Raw genomic sequence first — 19,127 nt, forward strand, 5'->3', positions numbered from 1 at the left:
AAAAGAAAATCTCACACAAAGAGATTGTTTAATCAATTATTCCCATTATCATGAAAGGGGGGAGTGGGGAGAGGATTCAGATATTTTAAGTGTTTCTTTAATTTGTTGAAACCATGTGGCAAACCAGAAAATAAGAGACCGAAAGATTTAAAAGGGATTGCTTGGTATATTTACAGTTGTAAACAGAAAAGTGTAAATCTGTAAATCTTTATTTAAATTATATGTGGAGGTAGGAGCTCCAGATTAAGCATAAATTTTACAACCACTGTGATATAGTGTCTGGAAAACAGGTTGGAAGAGCCTACACATTTTGCATTTGCATGAGAAATTAAGGAACCTCCCAAAGACCAAACACACAAAAATATCCCAAAAGAGGAAATAAGGCTTACAGGCTTGACCCAATAGCAACACCCCAGGGACCAAAAGAGGAGCAAGAAGGTTAGATTTGCTGTGCACGGAACTGAGTGGCAAGTGAATATTGAATAAGCTTTTTATCCTCAAAACTCCCTGAGGCTTAAGAAGTCTGACTAGTGTACCAGGAGGAGAGTGACCTGCTCGCCACTTCCTCATGGCCCTGGGTGGGAAGGGTTCTGCACATCTGAGTGCAGCCAGGGCAGGACAGGAAGCAGCCAGGAGGCACGGCCCCCCCGACTGGCAGCAGCGGCATGACCACAGCAGTCAGGTTCCCCAAAGGACCCTGCAACAAGCATTTGCAGAGCAGCAGAGGGCACTCGGTTTGCAGGTAAACGGATATGGTCTCCTTGGCTAAACAGCATCACCTCCATTGTCAGTGTGACAACCATGGAAGGGATGAGCAGGGCTTCCCAGATAGCAGAGGCCATGGAGGAGGATTGGTTATACATTCACGCTCCGTAGAGAAACATGTGAGAAAGAATCATAGAAATAAACACAGAAAACTTTGTGTGGGACTAGAGTTCCCACATAAAAGATAAAGATAAGAAGCAGAACAATAGTACTTATTACCATTCATATGATCCCCATTTTTCTTCAGAATGATATGTGGTTTGGGGGACTTCCCCAAAGTGGCGCAGTGGTTAAGAATCCGCCTGCCAATGCAGGAGACACGGGTTTGATCCCTGGTCCGGGAAGATTTCACATGTCGCGGAACAACTAAGGCCATGTGCCGCAACTACTGAGCCTGAGCTCTAGAGCCCGTGAGCCACAACTACTGAGCCCGCGTGCCTAGAGCCCGTGCTCCACAACAAGAGAAGCCACCGCAAGGAGAAGCACATGCACCCCAACGAAGAGTAGCCCTCACTCACCACAACTAGAGGAAGCCCCTGCGCAGCAATGAAGACCTAATGCAACCAAAAAATAAATAAATAAATAAAAATAAAAGCATGAGGAAAGACTAGAAATGTTTAAAAAAGAAAGAAAGAAAATGGGCAGAGTCACAGACTTCAGCAGTGACAGCACACATTTCTAAGAGTCCAGAGGTCAGATGCACATCAATGCACACCAGGCCAATGAGAACAGAGACGATCCAGAGGATGCCTGGCAGAAAATGAGGCCCTCTGCCCCGACACCACAAGATAACATAGGGCCCTCCTCCTACATGAGGCAAGATGCCATATCAGAAGGGAGCTAGAGAGAAAAGCTGAAAACCAAGCATTTACCTGAAAGAGAATGCCAGATAAAAGAGCTTATTAAGGAGTCAGAGAATTATTTTGCAACTTCAGAATTCTCCTTTCCTACCAACACCCTCTACCCCACACTATAGAGAAACCTAAGAGATAAGCCTCACAAAGAAATTATATCAAGCTCAGAAAAGATCAAGTTCCATTTTATTTTCACATCCCAGTTAACCCCATATATTTCTATGCTAGGAGTCCCTCAAAATATTTCATTTTAAAACTTGTCTTAAATAATAGAGTTTATGAGAGAAAATGCAATTGATATGGAGGGAGAGAAAGCTCACAAGACAAATGGATGAAGACTGGTTTGGAAATTCCCTGTTTGATTTGAGGATGGCCAATGGACTTGGTAGGAAATTGAAGGTGAGGGCACGCAGAACACTGGAGAGAGCACAACCCTGAGCTGGGTGAACACAGTGCCGCATGTCAAGGAGAGGACAAATGATTAGGAGTGAAGAATATGGTGGGACAGCAGGAGGCATCAGCATTAATTATGACAAACCTGTAACTGATGGAGATATCGGCATTTTCAAAATGTGTTTCCAATGTTTGATGAATCTACACCTCTAACTTCAAACGACAGTGAGAAAAATGGTGAGGCATTTTTTCCATACACTGCATGCTAAGCTTTAAAATTCAGTATTTCAGATTCATATTTTATTGATTCCTGTGGAGTTTGAGGTACATGAATTGTCTAAAAAACAGAATCATGACAGAAAGATCATCCTGATTCTAACTTATTACAGGTACTGTATGGAGTTATTTACAATAAAGAAGGTACGTATTTCCAGTAAGAGCCTGGAATTTTGTTAATGCAATTTTTCACAATACTACACTGGCTTGGACGTAGGGCAGAGTAGAATTACAAAGAGTTTGTCTCTGGAGGGGCACACAGAGATCTGGAAGAGCTCTCCAAAATATCTCCTAAAAATATGCCTAAGCCCCAAAGGTCACACTATTGTCTATATTATTCTTAAATATTGATGTTCTTGAATTTTCTAGTTTAAATCTATGCTGGTCCTTTCCTTGTTGAGGACAAATTCTGAGTACCCCCAATAAAGTAGGGAGTAGGCCCCTGGAATGGTATTTGCATGAGGAGCTCCCAAAGGGAGGGTGAGTCAGGCAAACACCACTGGACCAGAGACGAACTTCAATTGTGGCAGAAGACTGAGGATTCTGAGTACATCGGGGGTCACTTGGGTTTGCCCTTCACACCAAGGAGGCAGGAAGTAGAAATAAAAGTTAAAGTTCTGTCTTGCTAAACACTGTTAAATCAGAACTCATTAGAAACCACCTAATTGGAATAACAGTTACACAAAAGAGAGAAAAGCATTCTCCTTGACACAGGACCTGGAATCACTGGAAATCTGGAAAAGACAGAGCATGCGTAGCCCCTCCAAGTCTCCAATGCTTCAGCAGAAGCAGGACACCATGGGCCCCGGCAGGAGTGGCAGGGATGTGCCATCATCCATCAGGCAGTCATCAGTGCCTGACAGAGGTGGCCGCAGTCAGGGGAACAAGAGCTATCCAACAGAGAGGGCACCAGTGTCCAGCAAAGGCATCAGAACCAGAGGACATCATAGGACCACTGTCTGGCCTTGATCATGAACACAACCGAAACATCTCAAGGACTTCCAGATATGATTACTTGGGGAGAGAAAAGAACTTTGCAGCAGACAGATCTCCTGAATTGGCAGACAGACACAAAAGACACACAGTGCAGGTTATTACTGTTAACATCACCCCGAATATGAGATTAGGTAAGTGTAGCTGGAGAACACAAATTACACAGATGTCCAAGGTAAGTTTCCACAATCATCCTCAGAGTTCCAGGAATTCATAACCTGGGCCCCAGGACCCCGAAAAAATCCAGAGAAATATTTAGGGAATAAATACTTTCAAATTTTTAATAAATAAAACCACAAGTTTTCAAAATTCTATGTATGTATCATTTTTTTTTTTTTTGTGGTACGCGGGCCTCTCACTTTTGTGGCCTCTCCCGTTGCAGAGCACAGGCTCCAGATGTGTAGGCCCCGTGGCCATGGCTCACTGGCCCAGCCGCTCCGCAGCATGTGGGATCCTCCCTGACCGGGGCACGAACCCGTGTCCCCTCCATCGGCAGGCGCACTCTCAACCACTGTGCCACCAGGGAAGCCCTATGTATGTATCTTTATGGATATTTTTTCTGGTGAAAATGTTCATAATTTTTATCTGATTCTCAGAGGACTATGTGACACCCCCAAATTTAAGAACCTGAAATCTTTCTTGCTGTATCTCATTTCTCAGGATGCAGTGGAGGTGGGAAAGGCCTCTTTTCTGTCCACCCTGGGAGCTTTAGAGTTGCTTTCAAAACTCTGTGATCGGGGCTTCCCTGGTGGCGCAGTGGTTGAGAGTCCGCCTGCCGATGCAGGGGACACGGGTTCGTGCCCCGGTCCTGGAAGATCCCACATGCCATGGAGCGGCTAGGCCTGTGAGCCATGGCTGCTGAGCCTGTGCGTCCTGAGCCTGTGCTCCACAAAGGGAGAGGCCACAACAGTGAGAGGCCCGTGTACCGCAAAAAAAAACAAAAACAAAAACAAAACAAAAAAAAACACACCTCTATGATCAAGGGTATCTTTGATTTTCATCATCTTTGCCCCTGCAATGTCAGAAACTCCCATCCAATTGATGAGGTCATGCTTTCTCTCCTCTATCCTGCAGACTTGTAGCACACAACTCTGAACTGGGTTGACTCTACTCAAAAGAATCTCAACAGATCCCAGATGACAATGAAAGCAAGTTACAAAATTATAGCCCATTTTCACATCATTTATAAACCTTTCATAAGAATTTCCCCCCCACACACTGAAAATGGTGGAAGTCAGAGTTGAGTGAAGACTGTAAAATCAGGCTCTGTGTATTTAGCAACAAGCACTATCTGGGTAGAAAGATAAGATATTGGACCCGCTCTGGTGGGCATTCTTTATGGGCAAGGAGACAAAATGTAATTTTTTAGTTTTATGGTCACAGCAGCTTCAGGTGATAGCAGAGAAGAATCCCATTTTCTTGTTGAGATCTGTAGGTATTTTATATGTGACTTGGAACTAAAAAGGAAAGAAAAAATGTATAAGGGCATGGCTAAACATCAAATAATTAATAGACATTTTTTCTTCTCTTTTTAGTGACTGCATTCCAGCACTGTTTAGCTGGGGTATTATAGTGATAAATCCAATCAAAAAAAAAAATTTACCAGTATGTAACCTTAGTCCAGCACCACTGACCTTGTAGGTAATTCAGTTTTGTGAGATAATTGCCAGGAGAACAAATTATAAATACAGGCTGTTACTATTGTAAGCAAAATCCACTTCAAAAGCAGTTAGTTCTGAGATAAATTGCCTATGGAATCTACCAGATCCCCAAGGTCTTTCCATTGTGTTCCCTAGTCAAGATTCTAACATGAGCATTAAATTAAAAATTCTAGTTTCCAGGGACTTCTCTCCTAAGAACTTTAAACAGTGTCTTACAAATATATTTCACTATGCACATTGAAACCTAACATAGAATTGGTCACTTCAAAAATTATTTCCCTGTGATCTATGTTATTGAGATAATACAGCAAATTTTGGTGACACGTAAGGACATATTTATACCAAAAAGGGGATTTTCAAAGGACATTTCTTCTGACAAATTTGTCTTTTAGTGACAGTAATTACTTATTTTGGAGACACTTAACCACTAATGGTGGGATAATCTCAAGATACAACTGCACATTTTTAGAAATTTAGGCCAAAATTAATCAATCTATCTAATTTTGACTAAGGGGAGAAGAAATATTCTCTGAAGACCACACTTTCTTATGAGGCTATAAGTTTAAGGTGGCAGTATAATTGGAAAGAAATTTATTAAAGGGCTGGAAATTACCCCCAAATTAAAATATTTACAGCCTAAAGCTGTAATTAGGGCAAAGGTAAAGGCACGAGGTTCACAGAGAAATCCTGGCTGCTTCTGACTGCTCCTTGGATGTCATCTTTGCTAATTCATTATCTTGTTTCCATGGTTAATTATGGGGACTCCCCAAGGTGTGATAATTACTCTTTTGCTTTTTCCTTTTCCTCTATTTCATTCATTAACCTACATGTTTTGAACAATTCACATAGAGATTGAGCTAACATTGATAGATGCTCCTGAATGCTAAGCACTGTGCTAGGCACTTTTGGAGTTAACTGCAAACCTATGTGAAACACCTAATTCCTCTGATTATTCCTTTCCACCAAACAGTTCCATGTGACTTTCTTAGCTCTAAAAGTAGGAAGACAATGGGGAGTCAAGAGGCAGGGATCTACTGATGAGCTATGTGACCCTGGGCAAGTCACTAGATCTCTCTCAGTCTCAGTAAAATAAAGATGTTGAACTAGATCAGAAGTTGCAAAACTGATCCACTGGGCAAATCCAGTCTTCAGACATATTTGCTTGACCTGCACAATTATTTTTAAATCTGGAAGGTTATATAAAAGTCTGGATTTCTATCTTCTCCTGAAAAAGTAGAAGACCTAAGCCTGATTTCTTTGATGGCAATGATTGGCTGCAGCCAAGCAGCAGCTGCCCCTTTAGAATATTCCCTACAATTTCCAATATTCCCTATTGTGTTACAAGTGTTCTCCTTCACTCATTTACTTTATATGACTTGCCTCTCAACCAGATGGCCAACCTCAACACTAGAATGCACTGGTTTTACTTCTAAACGCTACCCATCGTTTACTCTATTTTAGGCTTTCTCCCCACCCTTGTCCAGTACCACAAGCATACAAATGAAATCTACCTCAGTTTTTTCAGTGTTCAATTCATATATTTTACTGTGGGCTACTCATCCCTTTCTAACTTCTGTTTGACCATTTTTGTCATACTTAACCCCCAAATGTTAAAATATTTTTACATCCTTCTCTACTTTACTCATAACCAAATGATAACCCCTTCTCAGAAATCACAATTTCCATCCTCTTATACCCAAGTCATTACACTCAAGGCCAATATTCTTACTAAGACTCTTACCAATTCATACATTGAAAATAAGAAGAACCAAATTCCTTGCAGGTCTGTAAAGCTTCTAATAACTTAGTGTATCTCCTAAAAAGCAACCATAGATTTCAAGGATTTTTTCAGCAGAGTACAGGCTGCTATCCGAGAGCCATTCCCTCCTCCTTCCTTACTTACAAGACCAGATTTTATGTGGGATGAAAATGCAACCAGTTAAAAGACTACATTTCCCAGACAATGTTACAGCAAGGTATGTCCATGTGACCAAGCTCTGGTCAATGAGATAAACAGAAGTCCTGTATGGGAATTCTGGGAAAACTGCTTAAAGGAAACCAACTTCACTGTAAGAAAAGTTTCCCCTTTTGCCTCTTTTCCTTCTTCCCAACTACAAAACACATTTGATGACTAGAGGTTCAGAAGCCATTTTGGACCAAGAGGTAATACTTTTGAGAATGAAAGCCATGACCTCAGATGGTAAGAGAAGAATGATAGGAACCTGGATCCGTGATGACCACAAAGCACCAGACTAGTGTTTAAAGTGTCACGTTAACATACTAACATACTGATGTTTCATAAACTTTTTCTGTTTAATATTTTTAATTCTAATATTTCCTATTAACAACTGAATCTAATTCTAACTAACAAAGGTGGACTATCTTCTCCAGCTGACTCATTTTCCTAGTAATCCCTTATATTTTCTCTGTTTAAATCATGATGACTCTCCTTTTTTCAAAACTGTTCATATTTAAGCACTTCTATGAAGACTTTTCAAATTAAAAGCATCAAGCCCTTGTCACTCCCCCTTATCTCCAGAAGTTCTCTGACCCTCATATTGCAAGCTTCCTTCCTAGCTACTTTCTTAGCACTGAGCTGAAATGTTTTACACAATGGATCAGAATCAAAAAGCAGAGGGGAGAACCTCAGTAGAAGGGCAGAGAAGGAGAGCTGGAAGCAATCAAGGAAAGAGAGGGCCAAGAATGGAGAAAACTTCAGGTGTTTCTCAATTTTCTGTGGAGCAGTTATGTTGGGTTTGGTTTGGTTTGGTTTTGACCCATGAGGCATCTGTATCCCCTCAGCACAGAATGAATCATAAAAAAAAGAAGAGTTTGGGGAAAGCTCCAATTAAAAAGGTACAATTAGGGTGAAAAGAGGTACTGGATACCACAAGGAGTAGAATGGGAACTTTTACCACAGGGCATTGTTAGTATTGCTAAAAGGCTTAAGTTGGCCTTTATTTTGAAACACAGATTGGGCTTCAACATAATACCTAGAACCAACCTCCATTCTCACACAGTCTATAGGAGAAGGTCCCTAGGACTGTTACTGATTTCAAAATGTGTTGTTTGAACCTCGCTTCTCAGGTCATCTTTAATTTCTCAGAAAACCACAAGATGCATGGTAGTGAGAACCATGGGCTGTTTTGCCTCTAACTACTCCTTTTCTTTCCCTGCCATTCTGATCCCATTATAGTAAAATCTATTACAGAAATCTCTTTCATCATCTCTTCCCTTTATGAGCAGTTATCTTGTTACTTGCCAGCCAAGCAGAATGTCAGAAAGGTCACAATCAAAGAAAGTAAAATGATATAACAATATCCACGATAGAGAAAGAAAAACTAATGAGCCACTGACCTTAATATATTTGTGTACCCGGTGGTCAGTTATGAGAAATTCCTTGAAGCCTCTCCACTTTGAGTTATTGAAGAGGTAACTTATTTATTGAGTCATTAAGCTTTCCTAAAATACTCAAGGGGAAAAACACAGTTATTATATCTTGGAATTTCATCCAGACTATAAAAGAGCATCGATGTCCCAACAGGGTGTAAACCCAGCATAGAAATAGAAAGTATGAAGGTGGGTGAAGATGATCAGATACCCAGGCCACAGGTGATATCAAGAAGCCTGTCAGCAGTTAGACAAGCCCAAGCATTAGATTGAAATGCTCAGTTACTTTTTTTTTTAATTCAAGATACCGAAAATCCAAGACAAACTTGTTAAAGCAAAGTAGAGAATAAACTGACTGACAGTTGGGTTAAGACACAGATTCTTGAGATACCTATATATAATGGAATCACGCTGCTACACACCAGAAACTAACACAACATTGTAAACCAACTATACTTCAATTAAAAAATATAATAAAGACATGAATTCTTGGAAGGATTCAAATGATGTCACAAGATGGTCTGCTTCTGTCACCTCTACTTAGCTCTCCTCTCCTCTGTATATTAGCTTATTGTTTAACACAGTCACCATCAATGGCCCATAAATGATTGCTAAAGCTCCATACCATACAGTTCCTTAGACCTTAGCTTGCAAAAACTAAAGCCTGTGTTTACTGACAGAGTCTACAGAACAGCTCTTGTTCTCATTCTGATGGAACCTGCTTGAGTCACACGCCTAGCTTTGAACCCATGTCACGGGCTAGTGAAACATGAATGACTTAAAACTGGGTCATGTATTCCATCTCTGCATGGCCCCTGAAGAAATTTGGGATGTGGTTACCAAAGAAGGCATAATGTTTAAACGATAGCCATAAATAAACACCCACTACACAAGTATATTGGACCCTGATTCTGGAAGCATACGTATATAATAAACAAAGATAGGGGCACCAAGAAAAGCAGGAAAGAAAAATCATTTTATCAAAATTGTTAACAAGTTTGAACCCTAGTTATCACAATAGGCATACAGGTCAGTAGCAGAGTAACAGCAAGAAGAAATCTGGGTAAAACTCTGTAATTCTCACATGCTAAGGTCAAGATTTGTCTTAGATTCTGGTCAAGAGTATGGTTGTGTCACATCATCTATGACAAGAGAAGCGCCTCAGAGGCAGGGCCTGACATTCTTCTGCTGAAGAATGAAGCGGACTTGAGCTGGGTCCAGAGGAAGAAAGATTAGCTTCATCTAGTTTACTTAAACCTGTGGTCTTTTCATCTCCTTGGCTATGATGAGGATGAGAAGAAAGTGCCCAGATGCTTAGTTTTCATGACCCATGGAACAGCCCTTCTGAAGAAATCAATGGTTGCATCTAAGGTCTTGAAATTGTCAAAACTATGCAAACTTGGCCCAAACCGCAAAATAGTGACTAAAGAAATTAGGCCAAGTGGTTAGGAGAGCAACTGAATGCCTCAGTTTGGATTCTGAACTTGTTTCTTACCTCAACCGCTATCAAAATATGCAATTCAAAAGCTTGAGAGAGAAGGGCATTCAGTGAAAGGTCTTTTGTGTCAGCTGGGGGCTGCCTAATAGCTGATGACAGCCTGACGCCTCTCCTGGAGAGCATCACGACAGGCCTGTATACTTGAAATCATCAGCTGCCACAGGCGAGGTTCCGAGCAGCTATTGCCAGACGTGGACAAAATGGAGATTCATGTGAGCAGGCAGCTTGCAAAACCCCAAGAGCAGCAACTGAACGGGCAAAGAAAGGGGGGTGTCGTGTACTGATCCTGATTGCCACACAAAGCTCAAGTCTAGCATAAGCAAGTGCATGCCTACTTCCAGTGCAGCTTGAAAGAGAACTTGTTTTCCAGGGCTCTTCCTAACTGTACTTCTGCCCTCGCTGGACCAGACTCTCCCATTCTCCCTCCATCAAGCCAGGTCCTCATTCCTACAGGTCACTGCTGACTGCACTTCTCCTGCAGTTCTCCATGGAAGGTCTGAATTCCATTCTAACAAGCGAATTTTTAATTTCATATTCCCCTTGTATCTAGATTTGGTTTTGTATCCCTAGATTGGCTTGAAAAAATATAGTCTTATTCTAAACCTGAACATATGTCATAGTAGAATGCTCCAGTATTCCTTGTCCAAATATTCACTTCCTGTCAAGCTTAACGTTGGATTCTGTTCCCAAAATTCCCTTTCCAATTCAAATCATTTAGTATGTACATTGATTAAGACATTAAAGTATGCATTGACATTTAATGTGAATCTGTGTGTTATGCCACTAAATAGGTAACATATCCATTCAAGACAGAAAGAAAAAATTAAATAATTTTTGCACCTGCATCACAACTGGAGAGGTGCCAGAAGCTTTCCTCACTCCTCACCTGAGACTATATATATGACTACTGTCTGCATTTTCTTCCTTATTCTGAGCTCTAGAATTAGTCCCCTTTTCTGACAAGATAACCATCATGAGCTACTCAGGTCAGTACTGAGGGACAAGCAACAAATCACACTTGCTGTCAGCCTCACCCCAATCCCATTCAAGACAGCAGTTTTCTAAGAAACCATAAACAGGCTTGACCCCAGATCCCTGGAAGGTTCCTGCCTGCTGAGTCCCAGGTTGATGATAAGCCCTATGCCTTGATTCCGCTAAACTAGAAGTCTTGCCGGTCACTTTCTTCCGCTCCCAAGGACTTGGTTTTCCTACCTGCAACCAGGTCGACTTGATGCTTTCCAAATGCATCCCTCTGGACATTTCATTATTTTGTTTCCACCCGTTTGTCAATATATTCTTTTTACCTCCTTTAGACCAGCCCGAGGCCTCTAACTTGCTAAGAAATCATTTGTTCCCACTTGCCAATTTCCATATGTTATGGGACATTATGTTCCATCCACCTGGCTAGACCTTTCCTGCTACCCTGAATCTTGGCCAGGGCCTGCCCTCCTGATGGCCATGAATTCTACCTGTCCTGGCCACTTCAGTACATACACTTCTGGCTTGTATATAGCATGTACCCAACAATGATATTTGTTTTGTTTTTATATCCTCAAATAATTGAAAATGGGAAAATGGTCATCTTACTGTAAGCCTGGATCTGTACAGTAATTCTAAATACCTGAAGGCAAGTATTATTTTCCTTTCTAGACCATAACAGAATATATTACTTTATTTCTTGTCCAAACACTAATTTCCCCATCATACAGATCAGCATTCTCAAGCTTTGCCACTGAAAAAGCCCTTACTTCAGAGAAGAATAAATTCATACTTCATGGGTCATTTTTGCTTTCCCATAAGCTGTAATGTCTTTGAACTCTAATGTTTTATTTTATTTATTTATTTAGGCCACACCATGCAGCTTGCAGGATCTTAGTTCCTCAACCAGGGATTGAACCCTGGCCCCGGCAGTGAAAGCACCAAGTCCTAACCACTGGACTGCCAGGGAATTCCTGAACTCTAATGTTTTAGCTCAAAAATAAACACAAATTTAGCTTCTGCCTCATTATAAATAATATATATATATTGCATATAATATATTTCATATATACACATATTCTACTTTCATATACATCCATATTCTGCCAGAATGTACTCACGGCCTAGTCTGATAATGCATGACCAAGATTAATATTCTTTTCAGAAGAAAATGTTAAGATCTATTGGACTGAGTATAAATATGATTGAGAAAGTCCACCTCCTTTAGCCTCCTTAAAAATCTACATTATTTTCTCTTTCTCCATGTCCCCTATGAAATAGGACAACTATGCTTCCCTAAGAATGTTGTGACGTTAAAAAGCTTCAATTTTTCCTGGGAATTCCCTGGTGGTCCAATGGTTAGGACTCTTTGCTTCCACTGCAGTGGGCATGGGTTTGATCCCTGGTCGGGGAACTAAGATCCCGCATGCTGCTGGGTGTGGCCAAAAAAATAAAATAAAAAGCCTCTATTTTTCCTTTCAAAAGTGAAATAGCAGTTCCCAGTTACCTCATATAAGATGAAATACGAGAGATGATTTTTATTTCTAAATTTACTGAAAATACATTAAATCCATATATTAACTTTGCCTATACATTCATATCTGAAATTAGTAATATCAATACACACTTTTTTCTACTTTTTTTTTTTTTTTACTATCTCATCACCTTTCAGAGGAAAAAAATATGTAAGCATAACATACCTTGAAATAAAAGTTAACATTATTGGCTTAGATTAAGACACTTTTTGGTGCCCATTAATAAAGAAAATTGTATATCAATTAAGATCTTCAAATAGATAATAGAGTCCAAAAATGTTACTTTAATGAGTCTGATGGACCTTTACACAGAAGACTTAAAACAAAACAAATGCCAATTGGCCTGGGAGCACAGTCCTTTAAAAATGAAAAAGCAGGTTTTACCATACAGTAAAGTTTCACAAAATAACAGCATTTGTTACAGTGTGGTAGAGTGGGAAGAAAGAAGGATAAGGACCAGAATGATAGATTTCACAATTCGGAAGATCACAGTCCTGGAGGAGTCCTCAGGTCCTTGTTGGCCTCACCATGTCCTCAAGTATTGGACACAACTCCCTTTGCAGGAAACAGGAGAAGAGAGGAATAAAGGCTTCTTTGAAAAGCAGTGATAAAGGGGTCCCTGGAGATTTCTGAGCTCTTGAAACAATCTTCATGGCAACAGCTTGACTCTGCTTCCTGCTACAGTGAAGGTTGCTGGAATATGAATTAGGGGTGAAGCACTGGGGCTATTTGCAAGTTCATGTTAAAATTTGATTTTCCAAACTCAGGAATACAGCTGATTCAGAATTAAATCAAAATAGTGCTTTAAAGGTGCCCTGCAAAGGACCTCAGTGCATTAAATAAGTACCAACTAGCTTTGCTCTTACAAGTGGTCTCACGGGAGAAAACTCAGAGAAGATTCCATCATTCTCATGTTAAAGACACAGAAATGTCTGCAGAATATGATATCTCACCAATGGTCATAACATCTCACAATGTCATCAAAAGTTATGTATGGAAATTGCTTATCAGGTCAGTACACAGTCATCCAGATTATACCATTTCACATTTATTTTTAAATTTTAATAAATCTAGTTAATGCTTTCTTTACTATTATAACATTTCTTTCCCATCCCAAATCATTACATATTTTTCTTCCATAAAAGTACATACTAGGGCTTCCCTGGTGGCGCAGTGGTTGAGAGTCCGCCTGCTGATGCAGGGGACACGGGTTCATGCCCCGGTCCGGGAAGATCCCACATGCTGCGGAGCGGCTAGGCCCGTGAGCCATGGCCGCTGAGCCTGCACATCCGGAGCCTGTGCTCCGCAACGGGAGAGGCCACAACAGTGAGAGGCCCGCGTACCACAAAAAAAAAAAAAAAAAAGAGTACATACTAATGATTAGTGATGTTGAGTAGCATCGACAGATATACACTACCAAATGTAAAATAGATAGCTAGTGGGAAGCAGCAGCATAGCACAGGGAGAACGGCTCGGTGCTTTGCAATGACCTAGAGGGGTGGGATAGGGAGGGTGGGAGGGAGGAGATATGGGGACATGTGTATGCATATGGCTGATTCACTTTGGTGTACAACAGAAACTAACACAGTATTGTGAAGAAATTATACTCCAATAAAGATCTATTAAAAAAAAAAAAAAGTCCAGAGCTTCCCTGGTGGTGCAGTGGTTGAGAGTCTGCCTGCCTATGCAGGGGACACGGGTTCGTGCCCCGGTCTGGGAGGATCCCACATGCCACAGAGCAGCTGGGCCCGTGAGCCATGGCCGCTGAGCCTGCGCGTCTGGTGTGCTCCGCAACGGGAGAGGCCACAACAGTGAGAGGCCCGCGTACCGAGAAAAAAAAAAAAAACAGAAAAAAAAAAAAGTCCATACTCTAAAAGCTAATAAGCAAACCAACAAGCCTGAAAAACATACAAGGTGGGGGGATGTATAAAACAGAATGTATAAAATAGGTATCTTGTATAAAATATGTAATGTAGAGATTTACTACCTGTATCTGTCTTAGGGCACTTTTGACGTATGGCTTCATGTTCTCTCATTTCCTAAATTCTCAGTTTCCATCGATTATAACATTACCTTAACAACACCTTTTGGGGGTCAAATACTACATAGTAATCCCTTTATTCTTCAGTATGAAAATGAGTTTGATTTTCTTATTTAGCAAGTTTAAGATTGATGGTATACGTTCAAGTATTAAATCTGCACTTCCTACTTATTTTAATTTGTTGGGTTATTGAAATTCCTTATTGAATTAGTAACTAAAAGTTAAATAGCTTCTCTTGCATGTCACCTGGAAGCTGGTGATAGGTGCATATATACAGTGATAGTCCTTCATGACATGAATTGTTCCTATAAGCATTTTCTAGCTTGGAAAAAAAAAGGAAGCTTTATCCCAAAGAGTGGTAATTCCCACTACATAAATTTACTACCTGAGATTTGACAATCAACAGCATCCATGTTCTCATTCAATGCTGCACTGAGATATGATATATTCAAAGCACAACACATGGTGCTACCAGTACCCATAACATAGCTGAGCGACCATGAGATGAACTGACACCTTCTGTGCACAGGCAAGTTCCTACATGCCCATGAAACACATCCTAAGTTTCAGTCCTCTTATTGTTGGTTACCTGGTTTCTTTTGCTATGAATCAAATAAAATGTCTCATTTTCAGAAACTAGACCTAAAGGCGAACTCATCGAGGCTATATGCAAAGTGACAGTGCTTTGTTAATGGACTGTTACCCATAGATACCCTCTATGGAAGACCTCCTTTTGGGGAGGTGTGGTGACAGAATTTCTAAGATGGCCTCTTAAAAATGCCTCACCCTAGTCCCCAGAAACTGTGATTCTAAGATATCACACACATGAATATGTTTTGTTACATGACAAAAAGGACTTTGCAGGTGGAACTTTAAGGCTTCTAGCTTGTTCACCTTAACATGGGGAGATTACCCTGGACTGTCTGAGTAACCCAGTGTAACACATGCATCCTTAAAAGCAGAGAACATATTCTGGCTGGTGGTAGAAGAGAAAGGCAAAGGGGAAGTATGATAGATTTGAAGCAAGAGAAGGATTCAATGGACCACTGCCGGCTTAAAGATGGAGGGGGCCACATGGGAAGGAACCCAGGGGGCCCCTGGAACAGAGAGTGGACCTTGACTGACAGCCAGTAAGGAAATGAGGATCTCAGTCCTACAACTGCAAAAACCTGTTTCTGCCAACAATCAGAATGAGCTTGGAAATGGATTCTTCCCCAGAGCTCCCAGGGAAGAGCCCAGCCTGTTTGGCACCTTGATTTTGGCCTTGTGAGAATGGGAACAGAGAACCCAGGAGAACCCACAAAGACTTCTGATCTACAGAACTGTGGAAGTGGCTGTAAATGAGTAACTTTGTGGTAAACTGTTATGGCAGCAGTAGGAAACTAGTACAGGCAGACTGCATATGAAGACAACCTAGAAGAAATGGACAAATTCTTAGAAAGGTACAATCTCCCAAGACTGAACCAAGAAGAAAGAGGAAATATGAACAGATGAATTATCAGTAATGAAACTGAATCAGTAATTTTAAAACTCCCAAAAAACAAAAGTCCAGGACCAGATGGCTTCACAGGAAAACTGTGTCAAACACCCAGAGAAGAGTTAACACCTATACTTCAGAAACTATTCTAAAAAGTTGCAGAGGAAGGAATACTCCCAAATTCATTCTATGATCACCCTGATACCAAAACCAGACAAAAATATCACAAAAAAAGAAAATTACAGACCAGTATCACTAATGATCATAGACACAAAAATCCTCAACAAAATACTAGCAAACCAAATCCAACAACACATTAAAAGGATCATACGCCATGATCAAGTGGAATTTATCCCTGTGATGCAATGATTTTTTCAATATCTACAACTCAATCAGTGTGATACACCACATTAACAAATCGAAAAATAAAAACCATACAATCATCTCAATAGATGCAGAAAAAGCTTTTGATAACTTTCAACATCCATTCATGATAAAAACTCTCCAGAAAGTGGGCATAGAGGGAACCTACTTCAACATAATAAAGTCCATAGATGACAAACCCACAGCTAACATCATACTCAATGGTGAAAAGCTAAAATCATTTCTTCCATGATCAAGAGGATGGAGAGTCTTGCCTAGTCAATTTGAAGAGGCAGAGCAGCCCAGGTGGCCATGGGGGTGATTGGTGTCCCACCCAGCTCAACCCCCCCACTAGAGGCAGAGCTAACAATATAACCTCTCGAGCTGTGCACGCAGGCCTTCAGGGTTTAGCTATCTGTACATATGATTAAGATTTTGTAGCATCTCTCTTTTTCAGAAAGAAGTTCCTGAAGACTTGTTCTTCTAAGTCTGAATGTTTAAGTGGATATTACTGTTAAAAAATAATTGTTCATGGTTCAGAGCTTAAGAGGTCAATATCCTGAAGATCACACCAAAAAGGCTCTCTCAGCCGCCTTGGAGCCCTTGGAGGCCTACTGGGCACAGGACTTCTAAACTGACAAATACGTCTGGAAGGCTGTGGTCCAAGGCCATTTTTGCTGGCTATAAGTGGGGTCCCTGGAACTTGAGGGAGCACACAGCTCTTCTTAAAATTGAAGGTGTTTATGCTTGAGATGAAACTGAATTCTATGTAGGCCAGAGGTGTGCTTATGTGCACAAAGCAAAGAACAACACAGTAACTCCTGGTGGAAAATAGAACAAAACCAGAGTAATCTGGGGAAATGTAACTTGCATTCATGGAAACAGTGGCATGGTTCGTGCCAAATTCCAAAGCAACCTTCCTGCTAAGGCCATTGGACACAGAATCCAAGTGATGCTGTACCCTTCAAGGATTTAAACTTATTGAAAAGTAAATAAATAAAAGTATGGATTTGTTCTCTTGTTAAAAAAAGAAAGATCCACCAAAATGGTTTTGTTTAAGGTGATGGTTTTGGTGAACTCAGCCTACATAAAATTGAACATATCATTTGCCATGCCAGGTGTTTTCCTACTTTCTCAATGATTTCTATCAGTTTAGTTTACTAGTATCTCCTTCTTTCACCCAATCTCACACCAAAAAACAATATTCCCTGTACCAGAAGGACAGACATTTGTCCTTATTCATCTAGCATAGACTAAATGACACCTGTTAGGTGCCAAGAAATTTTATTAGGAACTGAAGATGATCAAAGATGACAAGACAGAATCCCCTCCCCCCCCCTTTTTTTTTGTGGTACATGGGCCTCTCACTGTCGTGGCCTCTCCCGTTGTGGAGCACAGGCTCCAGACGCACAGGCTCAGCGGCCACGGCTCATGGGCCCAGCCGCACCGCAGCATGTGGGATCTTTCTGGACCAGGGCACAAACCCGTGTCCCCTGCATCGGCAGGTGGCCAACCACTGCACCACCAGGGAAGCCCAGAATCCCCCCTTTTTAAGGAGATTCGAGATGAAGTACAGAGGACCCAAAACAAGAAAACATTCACTTACTGAGCTGTCACAGATCTTGAGAAGAAACCTAGAAATTGTAACGTGGAAGATAAACAGCTTGCTGAGGTTCACAGTGTCACAGCACATAGAGAGAATGGAAAACTCTGCCAGAGCCTTCATTAGAGATGCTGTGTATTTAATTTTTTTGGTTCACCTTTAAAGCAGACCTCTAGATATAGAAATGGTAGAGAAGTGTGACGAGTAAGTTTAATAAGTGAAAAACACAGGTGAGAAAAATACCAAGTGTTATAATTTCATCTGTACACATCTTAGTCTAATAAAGAGGAAAAATCAATCGGAATTGATTGGATTGGATCTGTGACATTGGATCTGTGTTTTCTTGATACTGTTAGTTCTATAGCTAACCCGGCATCCTAGGAGCTGGGGTTTGCTTTCTTACTTGTGTTATTAATTTATTAGTGTAAATTTACACCTGTCAACACAGATTTACAGCTACCCACCACAAATATGATAGGCTTCAAGGACACACAATTAAGAACTTGAAACACTTAAATTGCTTTAACACTCGTTCATATAATTGTTTCACTTATATGGGAATATAAATAGCCAGAGTCCTGCTAGAAAAATTATTTTGGTAATCATTCTGATTTTTCCTCCTGGCTTTTCTGGAAAAGTTATTTTTAATTCTAAAGTTATTTTCATCTACAATTCACTGCTTCTAATACCAGCTAATGATGATGGTAATTTTGCCCACATGGGGACACTGCAGAAAGGAGGGCTAAGTTTCACTCCCTGTCTTGGGACAGTTCAAATGCTAAAGGACTGTCATGCTCTGCAGTCATCTCCACTCTGATTCATTATTTTACAGCAGATGCAGCTCTTAGCACTGCAGGCGTAAGAAATAGGGAGTCCACGTGTTTGGGATTATGCTGTAAAGACCAACAGAGTATGAGATGACCCCTGCCCACAAGAAGCATTCCAGGCAGTCCACAGAAGAAAGCTAGACTGCCTGTGTCTCCATGACTACCCTCCTACCTCATGGCACCTCACTAATCCAGGTCCTCGTCACCTCCTGCCAGGATAACTGCAATAGTCTCCTAACTGCCCTCCCGTCTACTATTTAAGTACCTTCCAAATAATTCCCCTACCACATACATATACAAAACAAAGTTCTGTGTTGGATTAAACTGTACCCCTGTTTAAAATCTTTCAATGGCATAAGAAACAATGAATAAAATTCAAACTCGGTAAGTATTCAAGAAACCCACGTCCTGGCCCCTGCCCTCCTTTCCCTCTAGCCTCTTGTCTGGATGTCCCCCTTGCCCTGCCCTCTCAG

At 40.9% G+C, this 19,127-nt stretch overlaps 1 pseudogene across 1 annotated transcript; it reads left to right on the forward strand.

Annotated features, from left to right (window-relative positions):
• The first annotated feature begins 3,111 nt into the window (after window positions 1-3,111).
• LOC308616343 lies at window positions 3,112-17,200 on the forward strand (annotated as a pseudogene). Its single transcript has 2 exons — window positions 3,112-3,456; window positions 16,790-17,200. The product of its transcript is annotated as an uncharacterized misc_RNA (transcript).
• The last annotated feature ends 1,927 nt before the right edge of the window (window positions 17,201-19,127 follow it).

This window comes from Mesoplodon bidens (assembly GCF_964165515.1).
Source record: "Mesoplodon bidens genome assembly, chromosome: 4".
Taxonomy (NCBI): Eukaryota; Metazoa; Chordata; class Mammalia; order Artiodactyla; family Ziphiidae; genus Mesoplodon; species Mesoplodon bidens.